At 36.3% G+C, this 17,987-nt stretch overlaps 1 long non-coding RNA gene across 1 annotated transcript in view; it reads right to left on the bottom strand.

The window, feature by feature from the left end:
• The window catches only part of LOC122334855, a 71,351-nt gene extending 54,655 nt beyond the window's left edge, over positions 1–16,696 (bottom strand). Inside the window, exons 1-2 of the long non-coding RNA XR_006248819.1 lie at positions 16,675–16,696; positions 1,432–1,578 (exon numbers count right to left, since the gene is read on the bottom strand). This is a non-coding gene — a long non-coding RNA (uncharacterized LOC122334855). The remainder of the gene's footprint in view (positions 1–1,431; positions 1,579–16,674) is intronic.
• Positions 16,697–17,987: the final 1,291 nt, after the last annotated feature.

The following is a 17,987-nucleotide window of genomic DNA, read 5'->3' as shown; positions in this document are numbered from 1 at the left end:
ATGCTCTGCATTCATCAAACTTTTCATCCTCTATTTCCCTCCATATATAAACCCATACGCCCGAGGACATATGGAGAGGAGGTGAGCACAATCATTCACTAGAAGTCCATTGCTTGGAAAGCAGTGAAAGAGGGCAGGAATGATTTGGCCTGTATGTTTTCATTTCCTTTCCAACCAAGTGCATCGAAGCTTTTCCTGCTCGTATTGAAAGGCTGCGTGTCTCGAAATATCTATATACCCCTTTATCTTTTTCAAGAACATAGTAGCACAAATAAATTACCCCTTGTCAGGTAAAGTGATTACTCACAGTGATAAAAAGGTTTATTCAATTAGGACCAATTTTACCTTTTATAATATGAACTCCATTGAAACAAAGTTGTCCAACAGTCGATTCACTGTTCTTTTGAATTCAAGTTATGAATATGCCGTACCTATATCTCTGTTTTGTCTCATTTCACAAGTACTTTTCTGGCTGCTTGGTTTTATTACTTTCTTTTGAAACCTGGACATCATTCTGCAGTTTACAAGTGTTTTGTTTACAAAGAGAGACTTCCCTTCTGTACTGGGATATCTGTTTTGCAAAGCATGATTATGATCATTTTATAATATGTTGGATTCCTGCTGTGCAGTTGTATGTGTGAAAAGAACAAGAGAACACACAGAGCCTAGCAGCGAGTGATTGAACAGCATGTGGAACTGCTGCATTTGTCTTTCAAGTGCATGAGGTGCGCCTGAAGAGTTCGTAATTTCCCAACCTTCTCTGCAACCTGACTATCAAATGAGGCTTTCTAAACTCCCCCCCCCCACACACTTCTCTTCCCCTTCAATCTCACTTTCGTTCTGTCTGTTACATATAATTTCCATTCTGCCTCTTTTCAACTCTAACTATTCCTCCCTGAGAAAAGATGAAATTGTTATTCACTTGGCGAAGTTCTTCATTCTGTTTGCTGTTTTGCACAACCGCATCCACATTTCATCAGATAAATGTATATGGTTTAAAGCTAGTGTGTTAGAGGTCTGCAAAAGCTTTGATGGTAAACATTTTTCATCTCCTTGTTGTGGAGATGAAAGGTTTAATGAATGCCTCAGCAAACCTATTTTTCCCCTATAACTTCCCATAATTGATCTTAATGCGCTCATAATCATAATTGTGTAGGAATTAAAAAAATACCTCGAATATAGCTTTGGGTAAAGGTGGCGGTTCTCATTTAAATTTGCTTTACTACACTATTATAAGATTCAAATTGTGCAGTCAGTACTATATGGAGCTATTTCTAATAATTTGCAACCGAGTATAGTCAGACTAATTAATTCTTTTTAAATGTGTTAATGTTCTTGACTTGAATAAAACCAATTAATTTATGTTACCGTATGAATTACATTGTTTCATTGAGAAAGCATCTTTTACACTGAAAAACAAAAGCTCTTTACCTTCCTCCCACCCCTGAGAGCTTGCTTTTGTCTTTGCCATCGTCTGGTCTTTCGCCCAGGAGTCCTCTGCTGATGTTAAACTCCAGGCGAACTCAGGATAATATCCAGCAGGCCCACGGTCACATGACTTTCCCTTTGAAGAGCAATCTGAAAGAGAACAATGATTTTTCTAACATTTGCATATACAAAGAAACCACATTGTTCATTAGTTAACAGAACAGCATTTATTTTTAAGACATTTTAAGGCGATTCTATGGACATTTTTGGTCCTGTATATTAAATTGCTGTCTTACACACTTTTCAAACTCCTTTAACTGCTGGTAAATTGTTCTTCGGACATGGTCAGACTGATATGCTGACATTAAAAACTAAACAGCAGTTTGACCAGGCTAAGAAACCATCTTAAACCAGATGAGACCAGCAAGTCAGATTAGGCTGATTTAAAAAGGGATTTTCACACACACAAAAAAAGTGACAGAGAACAAGTCATGCGTACAGTACACTGCAGTTTCCAACGAATGTTGCAATTAAAATGGCTGAGAATTCCATAGCTTTTCTACAAAAATTAAAATTTCAGACCCTCATTATTATTTTTTCTTCTTTTTTCTGCCATGGCACATAATTGTGAAGTAATACATTTAGACATTTGCAGTACATAACCAGCTTCATTTATATGGCTTTTCTGAAGTTGTAACTTTGCTTATTAGCTCACCTGATGCTATTGTTTTTAGTATTGATGCATGCTGTTTTTCAACACTTTTTGTGACTTTTGCTGAATCATCCTGAAAAACTTCCATCAAAAGGTTTCCATCACATTTTGACATTTCATGCATTCTATGGTGTCTCTCTAATGCTAATTTTAAAGGTAGCCTTTTCATAATTTATGGAAAATATACTAAACATAAATGTTTGGCCTGCTGTGATCTTCTTGTTCTCACTGAGAACCTAAAGTGTAGCATGTAAAGCAAAAGCAAACGTATGTTTAGAAAAGGCAATGTCTACATTGCACTATGATTAGCTCATTACCCTGTCAGTGTGATAATGCCCGCCAATCATGTTCTCTTCATAACCGTGATTGGCTGATTATTCTGTCAAGGATGATTACCACCTATCTTGCTTGCAACAGGTCAGAAAATCAGCTTGAATAGGTCAAAAGGGACCACTTGTAAAACACTTGCATCCAAACCAAATGAACATGAAACGATGATCTGTGAGTGATTAAATTAAGGTGCGCTTTTGGTTCTTACTGACAATTTATTCCAAAAGAATGTGCCCACTGCTAACGCTGTTATAATGAGACTTTGATTTGTACTGATTTTAGTTAACATTACATAACATACTTTATGTAAGTTATCAGTGAATTTTAATTGTGGTTTATATTCTCATTTTTTACCTGGAGCGTATCTAATTTGGTGCACAGAAACATTTTAATCATAATTCTGTTAACTTTCTGACATGACAATACAGTGAAATGAATTAACTTCAGAAGCAGCTGCAGTGTATTACATACTGTGACTGTTTGACATGCGAGTTTATAGACTGATGGCAGGTTTCGTCTTCGTTGGTGGTTTCCAATTAGAACGCATTGTTAAAGGTTAAAGAAGATTGTGTTGAGGTCACTGATCAAATGTGTTTTCAAAAAGACACATGATCACAGTTGTGGCAAATTGTGTAGCTAAAAATAATGAGAATCAGTTAAGGCGCAATTGACATGTTTTAACAAAGATACTTATAGTTAGTAGAATGTCTAGAGTGGACTATCAAAATAAAGTGTAACCAATGCTTTTATCTAAGTGACTTACAAATGAGGAGTAATCAAAGCAACAAAAGAGCAAAGTGCTGCGAAAAGTCCAAATTTTCCGGTTAGTCTAATGACAGACAGACATTGATTGATTCCCCTTTAGAAACTTAACCTGCATCAAAACGCTTTGGGAACGTCTTGGGTTTTTGCATTCGGCCTGGCACTCTAACCCCTCACTTTCATGAAGTGTGTGGATACTGCTCTGGCACTACTGTTACTCCAGGGCATCTGCGTACTCAATTGGCGAGATGATATTCTCGCCCACATGAGCGAGCTAGGTTTGAGACTGAAAGCCAAGAAAAGTAAAGTGCGCTTTCTCCATTACAGAGGATCGCTTATCTGGGCATGGTGTGTGGATTCTGTCTCCTGATCGGATCAAATGGATCCTCACTCACAGATCCATATGATCCGAGCAGGAGACAGACCGGTCTTCTGCTCGGATCAAAAAGTCGGTCACAGTTTCAATAACTGCTGAGTCTGATGGCAGTTGCCTCCAACATGATACCTTTTGTCCTCCTAACCCTATCAGTCCCATCATACTACATGCCTTCCATCCTCCTTCCACCCAGACCAGCAGAAGCTTAATTTAAAGGAAAATAAGTAGATGAATAGAATAGAATAGAATAGAATAGAATAGAATAGAATAGAATAGAATAGGGTAACACTTCATAACAACTTCACTCTATGAATCATTAGGTAAGCATTAGTAAATAGTCAGTTCAACCTTTATAAAGCATTGTCCCAACATTAATATTCATTTTGAGTATGTTATAAATGCTTTCTACTTGATTTATAAGCATATCTTTTACAAGGGAGATTTAAAGGTGTGGTTATGTTTAATAGAAAAAATAAAAAAATTAAAAATCAGCGAACACAACACATATGGATACAGAATAAAAAGATGCAAAAAATTATTTGTACAACTGCACACTTTTTAATTTTTTATCTTTTATTTGTCAAACGTACTGTTGTGCAGTGGAATTTTGGGCATCATTAAAAAAAATGCATGTTCTGTATCCCTCTGTCTTTTGTTTAACTTTCCTTTTTGGAAGATAAATGAGATTTAAATCTCCTTTGTAAATGTTTTACAATGTATAAATAGACATCAATTTAGATGAGCTCACGAAAACAGATGGCTGGCAATTGCCTTAATCATGTAGTACAGCAAGAATGTGTGTTATTAAAGTATTTAATGAAAATAAAAAGAGTAAAAAGTAGCATTTATGTTTTGGAAATGTACAGTACTTTAGTAATAGAAGTATCAATATAGTAAAATACACACATCCTTTAACAATATTAATTATTATGTTACCAAATAACTGTTTATTCTTTCCTCGGTTATTTTCACACAGTATAACCAACTACTTATGCATAAGTAGCATAAGTAGCATAAGAAGCCTGGTAAAAAATAAATAAAGAAATAGAAAATTGTGGGACATAAAAGCTGAAGAAATACCCCTATACGAAAGCCTTATCTAAAAGAGGCCGGAAAATATAATAAATGTAAACTCAGCTAGTTTTTAGAGTCTTAAATTGAAGTTGGAGCTTAAGCATACGCAAGAGAGTGATGCTGGGTAAAAGTAGATAAAGTGACAAAGTTTTAATTTAATAATGATTTGTCCAAGTACATTTGCATACCTTATCTCATAAGCTTATCGTGTAGCTCCGTAACGCTAATAATTTTAACACCGCTATTCACATAAAAGTGAATGTCAGAAGCCATTCTTCGGGAACTTTAACATAACTGATGTTCACAGCTAGTTCTCACACTTTTCTTGAGGTATTTCATGTATTCTTGTATTCGTTTATTCTGCTAGAATTGCTTCCAAACCATTCCAACTGTGTTCCCACCGCACGTTCGTCTAGCATTCACTGGAGTGTTAAAAGCACCGATGGGACCAGGTTGTTTATCAGAGGACTGCTGGTTGAAGCTCCAGGCGACGTACAAATATGCACATTTTCCGTTCTTTAGCCCGGTGTGTGAGTGTACTTCCTCGGTGCAGTACTTGGGGCTTCCACTGCTAATAAAGGCAGATCTCAGAGGAAAATTATGTTGCCCAAAGGTTGCTCTTTCAAAGCCCTGACTTAATGGAGTCCTTTGTTACGTTTCATTCAGGAAGTATGCACCTTCTCTGTGTTAAAATAACTTTTTTGTGCCAGTTTAATGTGCTAAGACAACTGCAAGCTGCAGTAAGCAGACTTATGTAAATGCAAGGCGGGCTTATGTTTTGTTGGTTTATTTGGAATTTTATTTTCACCATAACCATTTACAAACATACATTTTAAAATGAAAACGCATAGTACAATTTATACAATTTGTTCTTAGCATCCGATGCGTAGTTTGGTTTAATTTAGATTACAATAATAGATTATACAATAGATGATAGACTTACAATAATAAAATTAAAACAAATAAATAAATGGTTCAAATAATAAAATGTATGTATGTACATCTATGTATAAAATGATCAATTATCATAGCAATGTCAAAACATTTCAGTTCACTGTAGTTTATTTGAAAGTAGCATCCTCTGTTTAGCAATCAAGTTTTAAAATATGCTGCATTAGAGCTTGTTAATATTTTATGACCTAACACTGGTGAATGTGCCAGATTTTAGAGAACACTTCTGAGCTTTCTTTCCACTTTGTGATTATCAACCACAATTGCTAAGATGGTGAATCGTTTGTTAAAACCCCTAGTGTTAATGCCTTTTTCTGACAGCAAATATTGCTTCACCAACTTCAGCAAGTGTAACTTTAAAAACTGCTACAAGAATATATATTGTAAATGTGTTTTTGACTGTATGCACTGACTGTATGATTTTTAAACCCATCTTTTAACATCGGGGACAATCGAAGGACTGGTGCATAACTATTACAAACATCAATAATGAAAAAGGTAACTATGTTTATATGAGACTGTATGATAACTGAGACAAAATAATAAGGATCATGAACCCTGAATGCTATTTTTTAAGTTGACATATACGTCACAGGACAAAATAATAACATTGTTTAGTGAATCTGTTTTATAAATGTAATACAGGCTTTGCAGTAGTTGTTACTAAAGAGAGTGCAGATTATATATTGAACCTGACAGCAAACCCAGAACTCGTATGTGAACACAGCAAAATGTTCTTGTCAATTTATTTTACATGCGAAGAGAGTGTTTACATTTTTTTAAAGGCACATCAGCAAAAACAACATGTTTCACGAGTGTCAGAAAGAGCACAGCTGTGCAAAATCTGCTTGGTTGGCAGTTCCCAAACTAAGATGGATCATTGTAAGTGATCAATCTAGATCAGCCAAGATATAAGTGGCCCACAAATAGCACTTCAAATTAGAGACTCAACTCACATTTGATTCTTATAGAGTTCGACAAGTATAAAAAGCGGGTGTTTGTGGCTATATAGCACCTATCGTTCTATGCATCCTTCTGAAGAAGGGTAGACATTTTTCTTTTTTACTAAACTCTTTGAAATGCAGTTTGAGATTGCTTTTGTTGTGAAGGTTACATCCAAAGTTGGCTTACAATTTAATAGTGCTGGGCAGTATACCGGTTCATACCGAATACCTTTATGATATGAAATTTTAAAATACCGCAGTCCCTGCGTATGTCATTTAAACAACGTTCATCATTCAAAACAGTTTAAGAGGGGGTCTTTTTTCACCATTGCACTGTGGTTAGGAACTGCTGTATGTATTACTAAGCACGAAAGATCTAAAACTGAAGCTGTAGAATATGAACCCTCCCACGTTTCACAAGCACAAGCGCCAGACCGTTCAGACTATTTTAGCGGCTTTTTCTTAGAATATGCTACTGACAAACCTAGACTTTTTAAAATAAACCTTAGCTGTTTTAGTTACTCATACTCAGACGCAGACAGTGCGCTACGTGAGACAAAAAAGCATGGTTGAGACACAAAAGATACATGTTGATTTTATCAGAAGATGCCGCGATTGTAAATGAGAGTGGCTCCTGGAGAATATATATTAATGCATTGTGTTTAGGCACTCATTGTGACAGTATGGTATAAGTCAATCCACTGCAGTATTTCCTCTCTCATTGAGTAGAAAATGTGGGTAACACACGGTCATGCATGAAAAAAAAAACATTGTATACCACATAACCGGCATCATCTTGAAAAATACAGTGATAATTTTTTGATCATACCGCCCAGTGCTACTCTTAAATGCAGTTTCTCCACCCTACTTGTTCCAAATGAGGCAGAGAGAAATGATTCAACAAAGCCTGCGACAAGTTCTGGATGTGTCACACGGTTCCTGCACCACCACAGTGGCAATCTAAGGGAGAATTGATGACTTACCAGATGGCCAAGGACACAGATTTTATTGGCCATTTATCCTCATTTAGACCCCTCACTTATCTAATGTCTTAATTCCCTGAATGTGTGATCATATCCCCTTTGACACTCATTGAAGTAACACTTAGAGTCGATCAGTCACAATGACCCTGAAAATGGTTGAAATTAAACTCTTAAAATATGTGGTTTCAACTATTGGTTTCCTTGAGCTTTGTTTCAGCTCACCTATTTACATCAAACAGCATCACTACTTTTTTTTTTAAATCTGGACTGGTTCAAAGATGTTCTTTTAAATGAACTGAATTTGCAATTCTTATAGATACTAAAAAATCATTTGCTACCTGTCACAAAGCATTTGCAGAGATTTCCTTGATATTACATACAGTAGGTAAGCCGGTTTGTGTGGTATAAACCTTTATAGCGCTTCTGAAAAGGCTCTTTATTTCAGAGAGCTTTACATGGTTGCAAAGCATTCTGTAAAATCCTTATCCTGACAATGTGACCCATTTGTTATGTATAACGGTGCTTATTAGAGACTTAGAGACTATTATGCAGAACATTTTAGCTCTGACAAGATTCAATGCACTGTTTAAATGATTAAAAGACCTTTTTCAAGGGACAAAGGGGTCCTCTAGTTTTAAATGGCTGCTACTAAATCTACTTATTTCAGAACATTTTGTTACATTTTATATATTTACCGGAGTATTTGTATATAACTTGATTACATTTACAGTGCTATGGTTTTGGAATACAACTTCTGTAATTGCAGCAGACGGAAATTCTTAGCATTGGTTAAACAGCTTTATAATGAAATTGGCCAACTTTGTAGCGCACATGCATATTTTCATTTCTCTCATGGCCTCTCAAGTTACCGAGAAGGACATTTAGACGATTGCACCATAAAAACTGCAAATGGCATGGTTTGGAATTACTCAAGAACTTTTGCCACAGCTGAGCTCTCTGGTCTCCACACAACAGATAGTCAGACGGGTTTGCCTGTAAATGCTTTCAACTGTGAGCGTTTACAGCCCATAAATTGTTCATTCAAAATGGTCAATTATTCCCCTAGCTCTTTATATCCCACTCAGATGGGGCACAAGATCATAAAGGACTTGGATTGAGGGAGGTGTGTTGAATGACCAATATGTGTGCCAAGAGAGCATACTCTATATCTGCAGACCGGCATCTCTGCCCCATACTAAAACAGAAATCACTCCCGCAGTTGTCTCAGATGGCATACCCATGGACCACATATATTCACTAATATTTGATCCGTATTGCCCAGAAAATGCCAAGCGCTGTCTGTAATCACCAGTTCTAGACCGATTGGCTAGCCTAAAAGTGCTAGTCATATGGTCAAAAAATTTTAATGACAGCTCTGTTCTAAATATTTAACGCTGAAAAAAATATGTTTGGCTATTGTATATATGTACTCAAAGTCTTTCACTGAAAGCATTTTACTATGTTTTTTATGCAATTTTGCCCACAGCTGTTTATAGTGCCATTATTTTCTTGAAAACTAAATGGGTCTTAGCCATAGAGTGGACATGAAAGGCTGCCTTAAAGGGAATGTTACCTGAAAATGAAGTCCTCAAGTAGTTCCATACCTTAATGAATGTCTTTGACCTGCTGAACACAAAGGGAATAATACAAAAAAATGGGAGAAACAGTGTTTCTGGGGCACCTTTGACTTCCAAAGCATTTTTCTTCAGACTATGGAAGTCAATGGTGACCCAAAACGGCCAGGCTACAAACTCTTCTTCTTCAAAATATCTTCCTTTTTGTTCGGCAGAACAAGAAATTCATACACATTTGGAACTACTCAAGTAAACGATGACGGAATTTTCATTTTTGGGTGAACTTTAAGCCAAGGTCAAAAATTAAATACATGTCTTGTAAATTCACAGATAAAATAAAATTTGAAATAAAATTTGTCATCATTAGTCCATGTCGCTACAAGGTGTTTATGATTCTCCGTCTATCACAGTTGTGATTGCTATCTCATTGAAAAATGATTGAACACATTTGCATGCATAGAGGAAACACACGGAAAGGAATTTATGGCTGATAACACTGGGAAGAGAAAAGGCACAATACAACTATAACTGGCAAGGCTAAATTGCTTCAGCAGGGGATAAATTATGTGGCTGATTCATTCTAGGTGTTGCAGTTAGCTCATTGTAGATGCACCGTTTGATTTGCTTTTGGTGGCGGGAAGACCTATAAAAAGAGTGTGCATTCAGTTAATGAGGCTGTAATGTCAGAGTGACCCCAGCCTCCTTTATCACACGAACTGAGATTGAGAGCCAGGTACCACATGGAGGTTAGCTAAACACTGCCAGGTGGCCTCTCGAATACAAATGACCACTTACAGCAGGTCAACAAAAACTAAAGCATTGAACTGCTTTTTCTAATATTTGAATATAGTTATATTCTCCAATTCTAACAAGTGAAATTCTGATATTTTCAGTTATTATTTAAAAAGTTTTAAAATTGCAAAATGGATAATGTGGTCATAATATGCATTATAATGCATATGCATAATAAACATTGTATGTAAGAATTCTCCACTTGCATTTTTTATATGATATATATGATATACAAGACACCTAAAAAAACTAAAGACTAAAAAATAAATAAATACTATAACTATTCAATTTTATTCTATTTTACATTTACCTAAAACATGACATACAAACATCACAGCAATGTCTTTATACAGAACGATCAATCAGTTTATTTTCGGCATTATTTTTGATATATTCACAGCGGCTGAATATTTATGCCTCCGTTTGACCGCTTTATGGCCTGTGTACACCTCATGTCTCCTATCGCCCTGTCAGATACCCTGAGGAGGACCAGGCAGGTGAATGCATGAGTCATGAATCAGTGTTGACAGATGGAGGAGACACTGAATGATATGGACAGGCTAAATATAATTAAACAAAGCGTGCAGACAGCGGCATTGCCAAAAAATATATTAATCTTCAACTCAACCATTCTTGTTTTTCTGCCTTAGTATAGACCTCTGAAGGAAATCAATCTAACTTTCATTTCATTTCAGATGGATTCTTTTGCTAAATGTAGCATGCATAGTCTGCTACTTCAATGGGCAGCAGGAGACAGCATGATGGGTTTTGAAAGGGTATCTGAAAGGTGTGGACAGGATCCTAGGACTTGCGTCTTGCACCATCAATTTTTACTATCTCACATTCCAGCATATTATGACAGTGGGCCCAGAGGATCTATTAGCAAAATGTACAGATGAGTGCCAGCTGCACTGGGTCCAGATACAGAATATGAGTCTGTAAATGTTAGGAGAGTTATTTAAAACAGCATTATACAAGACAGGGTCTATATTATATGACAGAGTTTGCTAACGTGAACTGGCTGATTTTATAAGAACACGTAAAAAACCATAAAAAAAGAAAATCTAACAAAAAACATTACATTAATTTACATAAGATGCTATATTGCAAATATAATTAATGTGGACTGATAAAAGTAAATATGCACACAGCTATGAAATTCTAGCTTCGCTACCAGTTGCTACAGGAACACAATATTGTATTCGAAGATATCACTAACCGCTTGTGTCTTTTCATCCTTAGCTGTTTGTTGTCGTAAAGAATGCTACCTCAACCTGGCTTGAGGAGGAGAGGTGTGTTATTCGTTTTAGTGATCAGGATAATAGGAGGCACCTCAGGACACATCAAAGAACCAGAATATCTAGAATAACTATGATGCTAGCAACCACCCAGAACACCTCAGCAAACATCGATAGCTTTGTTCCTGCAGCCACCCAGAGCACCTGGCCGTATGCACAATTTCTGCATTAATTATCATATCAAGTCACAACTGACTGTAAATAGCACTGTGTTGCAATGTTACATTGTTGAGAGGGAAAACATGAGCGTATAAGTCACATTTTATAATTATATTTATATTTTTTTATATATATTTAATAAGGACTGAATAAGGCGGTTTTGGAGAGATCGATTGATGAAACAAGAGCCAGTCAGCTAAAAAATGGATGGAAAAAAAATAAAGTGTGTTTTACTGAGTCCTGACCCTAAGCTAAAACAGATGGCACAAGCTAAAAAGAGCTGTGCTATTAACACAGACCCAGATTACTGATAAACCGGAAGATATTTTTGTTCTGGAATTGTCCAAAATTGGTCAAAACTCTTATAAGCGTCTAAGAAAAACGAGGTCTGGATCTAATTCTGAAGACACTGAAGGATCAACCGTCCAGTACAAATTTTGTCACAGCTTTGTCCTGTTATTGTGCTGTACACACTTTCTAAGAATTCATTTATAAATGAATGTTTTGATGATTGTACCTCTAAATCTAAAACATCTGCTTATATGTGACTATAACTACGGACCGCAGGTGAGCTAAAATGCACTTTTGTTTTATGTTATTCACAGCCTTCTCCTCCGGACAAAAGGCACTAGTCTCCTGGCATACATAGATACCAGCTGTGCCAGGGGCTTGTTTTGGCAGAAAACCATGGCAAAACAAAAGAGAGTATTAGTCCTGGTGTCATGGCCGTGGAGTGGCAGATCAATCTCGATTTGGAGTGCTGGGTGTTTTGGGTGATGGCAGCATTCAGCTCTCTGCCACACTTTCACTAGGTGTAATACACACCAGCATGGAACTGATGCTTTGAAACATTGCAGTCTATCGCTTTGCCAGTGGTGGTGCATGCGATTCATCTTTGTCGAGGGCAACTGCTTCTCCTTGTTCGTCTGCTTGAAAGCATGGGCTCAGCTAAGCCAACATGTCTGATTCTCCCAACGGCTCTATTTGAATTAATTTGCAAATTTTTATAGCCAGGAGAAGATTGGAGTTTTGCGCACCCCAATACGGTTGTGGCCATGTTGTGCTCAGCTATCTGGGTCGAGCTGTAGAGATTGAGATGATTTTTTTGAACAGCACCTGAAACTGGAAGCAGTGACATCGCTGTGACATCAGAGCAGCACCTGTTCATTTGTAAACTCAAGAGCGAGCGGCTGCTTTGCTTCACAGATTAGATCAAAGCTGGCAATGTCAGGCTCCATAAACTGATATGCATGACTTGCGTACCCTCGGGGAGGCTTTCTTTTTGTAAATATCGGAGGCATGACGTTACTAAAACATGCTTTTTGCATTTTTTGCAAATGTAACGGAATTAAGAAGGACAGCCGTTTCAAAAGTTTCTGGAATCCAAAGGCTATGTGTCGACAATTTTTTTTTTTTTTTTTTTTTAGCATTTTTTTCCAAGTGATAAAGAATGTTCAACTTTGAATAAAAAGCAACGGTCATCACTGTCAGCTTTTATTCAGTCATCCAATCACAGTGAGGAGGGTGGGAAAATACCACACCGACCAATCATCACATCCTACCTGTACTACAACTGAACAACAATGGAGAAGCTAATATTGCTTGTGTGGTCGAGTATTCATGTTTGTATGAGATAGGATTTCTGGACTACTGCGAATACTGATATGGAAAAAAAATAAAATTGCAACATTTGCAATGTGCTTGCTAAATTAATTCCAAATTGTCTCTTGAATGTCTTGAATACGCTTATGTTTGATTCATAGAATGGGTGTAAGAAAAAAATGCACAAAAATGGCACTCTTTCAGAGGCCAATCAATGAATCGCAAATGTTCATGAACTTACGCACAAATTAACGGTTTCAGCTTTCTGACTTGTAAAAGACTCCTAATTAATATCATTAACATCAAAAATGTTGCTCATCATCATAATTTAGAGCAGCGAGCTGCAAGAACAGCGTACATGTTTTAAAACCTGCAATACTTCGACAATAAACTATAACTATGCAACGCGTTTGCTCAGACCATGATGTGACGCTAGGAAATTTTCAGTTTTATAAATATAAAAGCGTTGAGTGGATTTAAACATGCGCACACTCTGGAATCTAATATGTGTGTGCGCATGTTTTACAAATGAGGCCTCTTAAAGAACTTCTGTTGTCATACGGCAAAATTATGAGTCTCTGATCGCCTTGTATAACATGTTTATAGACAATAATAAACGTTCGTTTGCAATCAATCTTGGCATCCAACAAAGATCTGGCAGCGTTCAAAAATGATCTCTTACTGTTTGTGTTCGCAGAAGAACAAAAAGAAATGTGCCTGGTACTGAATGAAAAACTCTGCATCATGTTATGCTTGATAGATTCAAGTCATTAATAACAATTTGTTTATTGTTTTTTTAAATTACTTTTGCCTGTATGGTAATCGGTTTCTTTATATTTTGGACTGCTGGCTTTAACTTGTCCAATCCGGTCTGCAACTGACTGTCAACAAATAATGGCTAAATGTTTTAGCTTCAGTTTATCGTTCAGTCATGCCACATATCTGTCTTGTTCATCTTCTTGAGATCGCATTGTACAATCTGTCAGGGTAATTTTTTTAAAGCAAAAAAAAAAACGGGGTTTAGCGGGCTTTACTCCTACTCTAAAAATCCAGACCACCCCACTGTCTGAATCATGTCAATGGACGTGGACATTGTCAGCTTTCTGGCGCCAAACATAAATCAAGGAGAGCATGGCCAGTGGAGGGACACTAATTACCCAGGCTGAAAGGGCTCAAGCTACAGCCACTCCAGCTTCAATCTCCACATGTCAATCATCCTGAATTGGACACGAAACGAGAATGAGATTTGAGGGCTGTGGCGGAAGGGAAGAAGTGTTGCATAAACAGTCGTTTGTGACAGCTCTTGGCAACGGCACAGCTAAATTATGGCAGACAGTCTGACCTCTGACATAAACTGTGGTTCTTCTGAGACTTTCATTGTTGTCTGAGCCCTATGGGATAACTGACAAGACCATTCACTGCTTCTCCTGATATGAACAAGGCCCCAAAGAGTTTTATTGAAGCTCTCACAGGTGATATGTGGATTTAGATTCATTCACCCACGGAAACAAATGTGCAAACTCATTTTTTTAACGGTTCCCAGCTGTTGCTTATCATATTCTATTACCATAATATTAAAAATGTCCTACTTAGTATATTATTCTTTATAATTTTTTTACTGCTAGAATCTGACAAAATTCATAGTGTAACAGGACTAAAACACACACACACACACACACACACACACACACACATATATATATATATATATATATATATATATATATATATATATATATATATATATATATATATATACTCATGAAGTCTTGTTGATTAATAATAGTTGGGATTGACAAATATGAGTGCTTCATGACATCTACCCAAAAATAAATCTAATCCATCTTTCAAACAACATGCCCTGTGTGTCCGAAGGCAGGAAAACACCCTGAATGAATGACCAGTCCATTGGCCAGACATAAACTGCATTGTTTTTTTTTTTGTTGTTGTTGTTGTTTTTATGACCTTCCTACATTTAGTTGACTTGCATGTACGTCATTGCTTGTATTGCATGAGTGAACACTCGCGTACCACGCGGTGTGTTGAATTGACAAGTACTTGATCAGTTGGAATAAAAAAGTTACTAATTGCATTAGCTTATTTCTTTATGGATCACTTTGTTTTACTTTACTGCCTGAGCTGAGCTAGCAAAAATCCCAAGAGTTATCATTTTGGCAACTGTAAAGGCCTTTTACACCAAAAGTGAAACAATTAAGCCTCCCACTGAAGGAAGTGCCTTTGCACCTCACTCCTAGTTTCTCTTAACACTTGGACAGGAGAGGCATAAGGTGTATAAGTGGAAAAACAAGATAACTTGTGTTACTTATTAGAAAAAGTAACTCAAACTAACTCAAAAGTAACTCACTCACAATGTTCCCCAACACTGTTTATTTCATTTCCTTATAAATTAAAACCATTAAATCCTATATAGGTAGATCATTTTAAAGCCCTACATGGATATTTACTATTTATTTTAATTTTATTTTATTGTGCATTCTAGTCTTAAAAGGTAAGTTGTTCATGTAGTTGACTTTAATATCTATAATATCCATATCTGACCCATGACATTTGTTGCATCTGGTTGATCTAGTTAAATAATATGGTTACCTGAATAAAACTCAACATGTCCTCCAACCAATACGTCTCATATAGATCATTGGCAAAAATCTTTGAAATACAAACCATCAAAGCATATGCTACAATTGCGCCGCCCTTACACTATTTTATCTGCATTGTAATTAGTACCTTGAGTAGCTCAGTCTGTAGAGCATTGCACCATGTGATGAAATGTGATCGTGTGTGTAGGTTTGAAACCCATGGACCTTACATGGTTGTAAATGCATTATACGATTTTGCACATTTTTTTGTAACAGGTAGGTTTAGGTAAGGAGTTATGTTTGTTCGTTCATACGAATTACACCCATTAAAATCAGTTTTTTTTTAATCAGTGAGATCAGCTGCATTTAAACAATACACGCATTTTGAGTGGCAGATATTTCTTAACGTAAAACACATAAATATAGGTTGTATAAGGTACTTGCACAAACACCAATAAAACCAGTTAATTCAGATGTTTCAAAATTTTTGCCTACCTGACAGCATTTTATATATGTAATTTGTTTATATATTTTTATGTAGAATAGATTTTTTATTTAAACATTTGTACTTTTCATTTTATGTATACTTATTACGTTCCTGCACATTGTATCGTAATATAATATCCCCATGAGATTTATTTTATTTTTTTTAACTTATACTGCTTCCCTTCAAGGCTGACATCTACGGCTTAAAAATATGATCTTATAATGCACGCGAGGTAATCGTTTATTGTAGATTACACTTTGGAACATTCTCAACAGCAATGCACTTAACCAAGATATAAAAGCATTGAATGCATCTTAACTGTAGATTCTGAATGCATTGAGTGCACAAGGCTGATAGAGTTTCTGGGCTATCTTCTTTAAAACATCCTTTTAGATGTGGCTTGTTACATCATTTGTAATCCTTACAGCTTGATGCTTACTGCAAGTTCAAGACCAGGCAGTCAAAAGCTATGAGAGCGTGTGTGGAATGAGAAACGGATGTTTATGCACACTGACAACCAACTGCCTACACGCATCACATCCTGAAACGGTCTGCCTTTGTCTCTGAGGTCAAGAAGCTTTATGATACTGATGCGGGCGACTTACCTGAAGTTGATACAGGATCCTCCAGGAAAGTTAGCTCGTCCTCTGCTATCCAAGAAAAGTTCCAATATTTGGGGCGGCGCGGTGGGGTTTCCTGAGTTCGTGGATGAGGACCGTTCTGCAAACAAAAGTAGAGTTTTGCCGTCAAGGGCCTTTGCTGATATTCTGCAGTGTCAGAAAAAATATGACTGAAGAAGTTAAGCTTTATGTGATAGAGGCATTATCTAATTTGTGGAACATTTCAGACTCTCTCTGGGGTTACTGTTTCTCCAAGGGCAGTTTTTTCTAAAACTCCCACATAAGAAAATTGAGGAGCTTAAAAGAACAATTTTGCCTAGCAGAAAATACAATACTAAACTCTAAGGTGACGAAAACAGTTTAAAAGGTTAAACACACAGACACTGATGCATTCCAAATAAAGATTTTAAATCCAAAATTCTTAGTTGTGACATGCTTTTAAATCTGAATTGCAGTATTTAATGCACAGAATGCTCTCTTTCACAAAATGGTCTGCGTTTCACATATGTGCTCTGCCTTAATTAGTTTTACTTAGTTGTTTGCTTATTTCAATCATCCTTCGTTGCACACCTGCAAAGATATTCCTGACACAGATCATTTGTGTATGGAGCACTGCTTGTCTAAGCTAATTTGGGGATCAAGAACCACTGTGGGTTTATACACTATTTATATCAACACAAATACACATTTTATATTCTGCATTTAGTTTTTGTAACTTTTTGTGCATTTATTTTCTGCATTATATTGTAGCTCTACCTACACGACTGTCTTGTTCCTTTGTCCGTGGAAGCAAATATGGAGTCCGTGGATCAGCAACATTGTAACTGAGATAAAAATATATATTCTATATGTATCTTTATTGGCTATAAGTAAATGTTTTTTTTTTTTTTTCAAATGTTATGGTTTACTATTGAATGCTTTTATTTAAATCTTTGTAACTTATATGTCCCATCTATCGCAGCATAGTCATTTGGATACAATCTTTATTCCATACTGGTAATTAAATCAGCATTATCACTCATGGAGCAACATATAATGTTGAATTTAGCAAATGATTAAGATTGAAGGGTGTCATATGCTCCATTAAGTATCATATTCAGATTAATAGAGCAAAAAAGCTTGGCAAAAATTCACAATATGAATCAGAAGTGGCTTAGATTACTTGAATAATTGGACTTTATTACTAAGGTTAGGTATCAGGGAATTTCATTTGAGTATAATTAAAATGAAAACTATTACTATTGCATTTTGAATTTAAGAAAATGTATTTTAGCCTTTGGACCTTTAGATTACGTGCA

The sequence above is a fragment of the Puntigrus tetrazona genome, unplaced genomic scaffold (assembly GCF_018831695.1).
Source record: "Puntigrus tetrazona isolate hp1 unplaced genomic scaffold, ASM1883169v1 S000000653, whole genome shotgun sequence".
NCBI lineage: Eukaryota > Metazoa > Chordata > Actinopteri > Cypriniformes > Cyprinidae > Puntigrus > Puntigrus tetrazona.
This window is presented reverse-complemented; position numbering and strand designations above follow the sequence as displayed.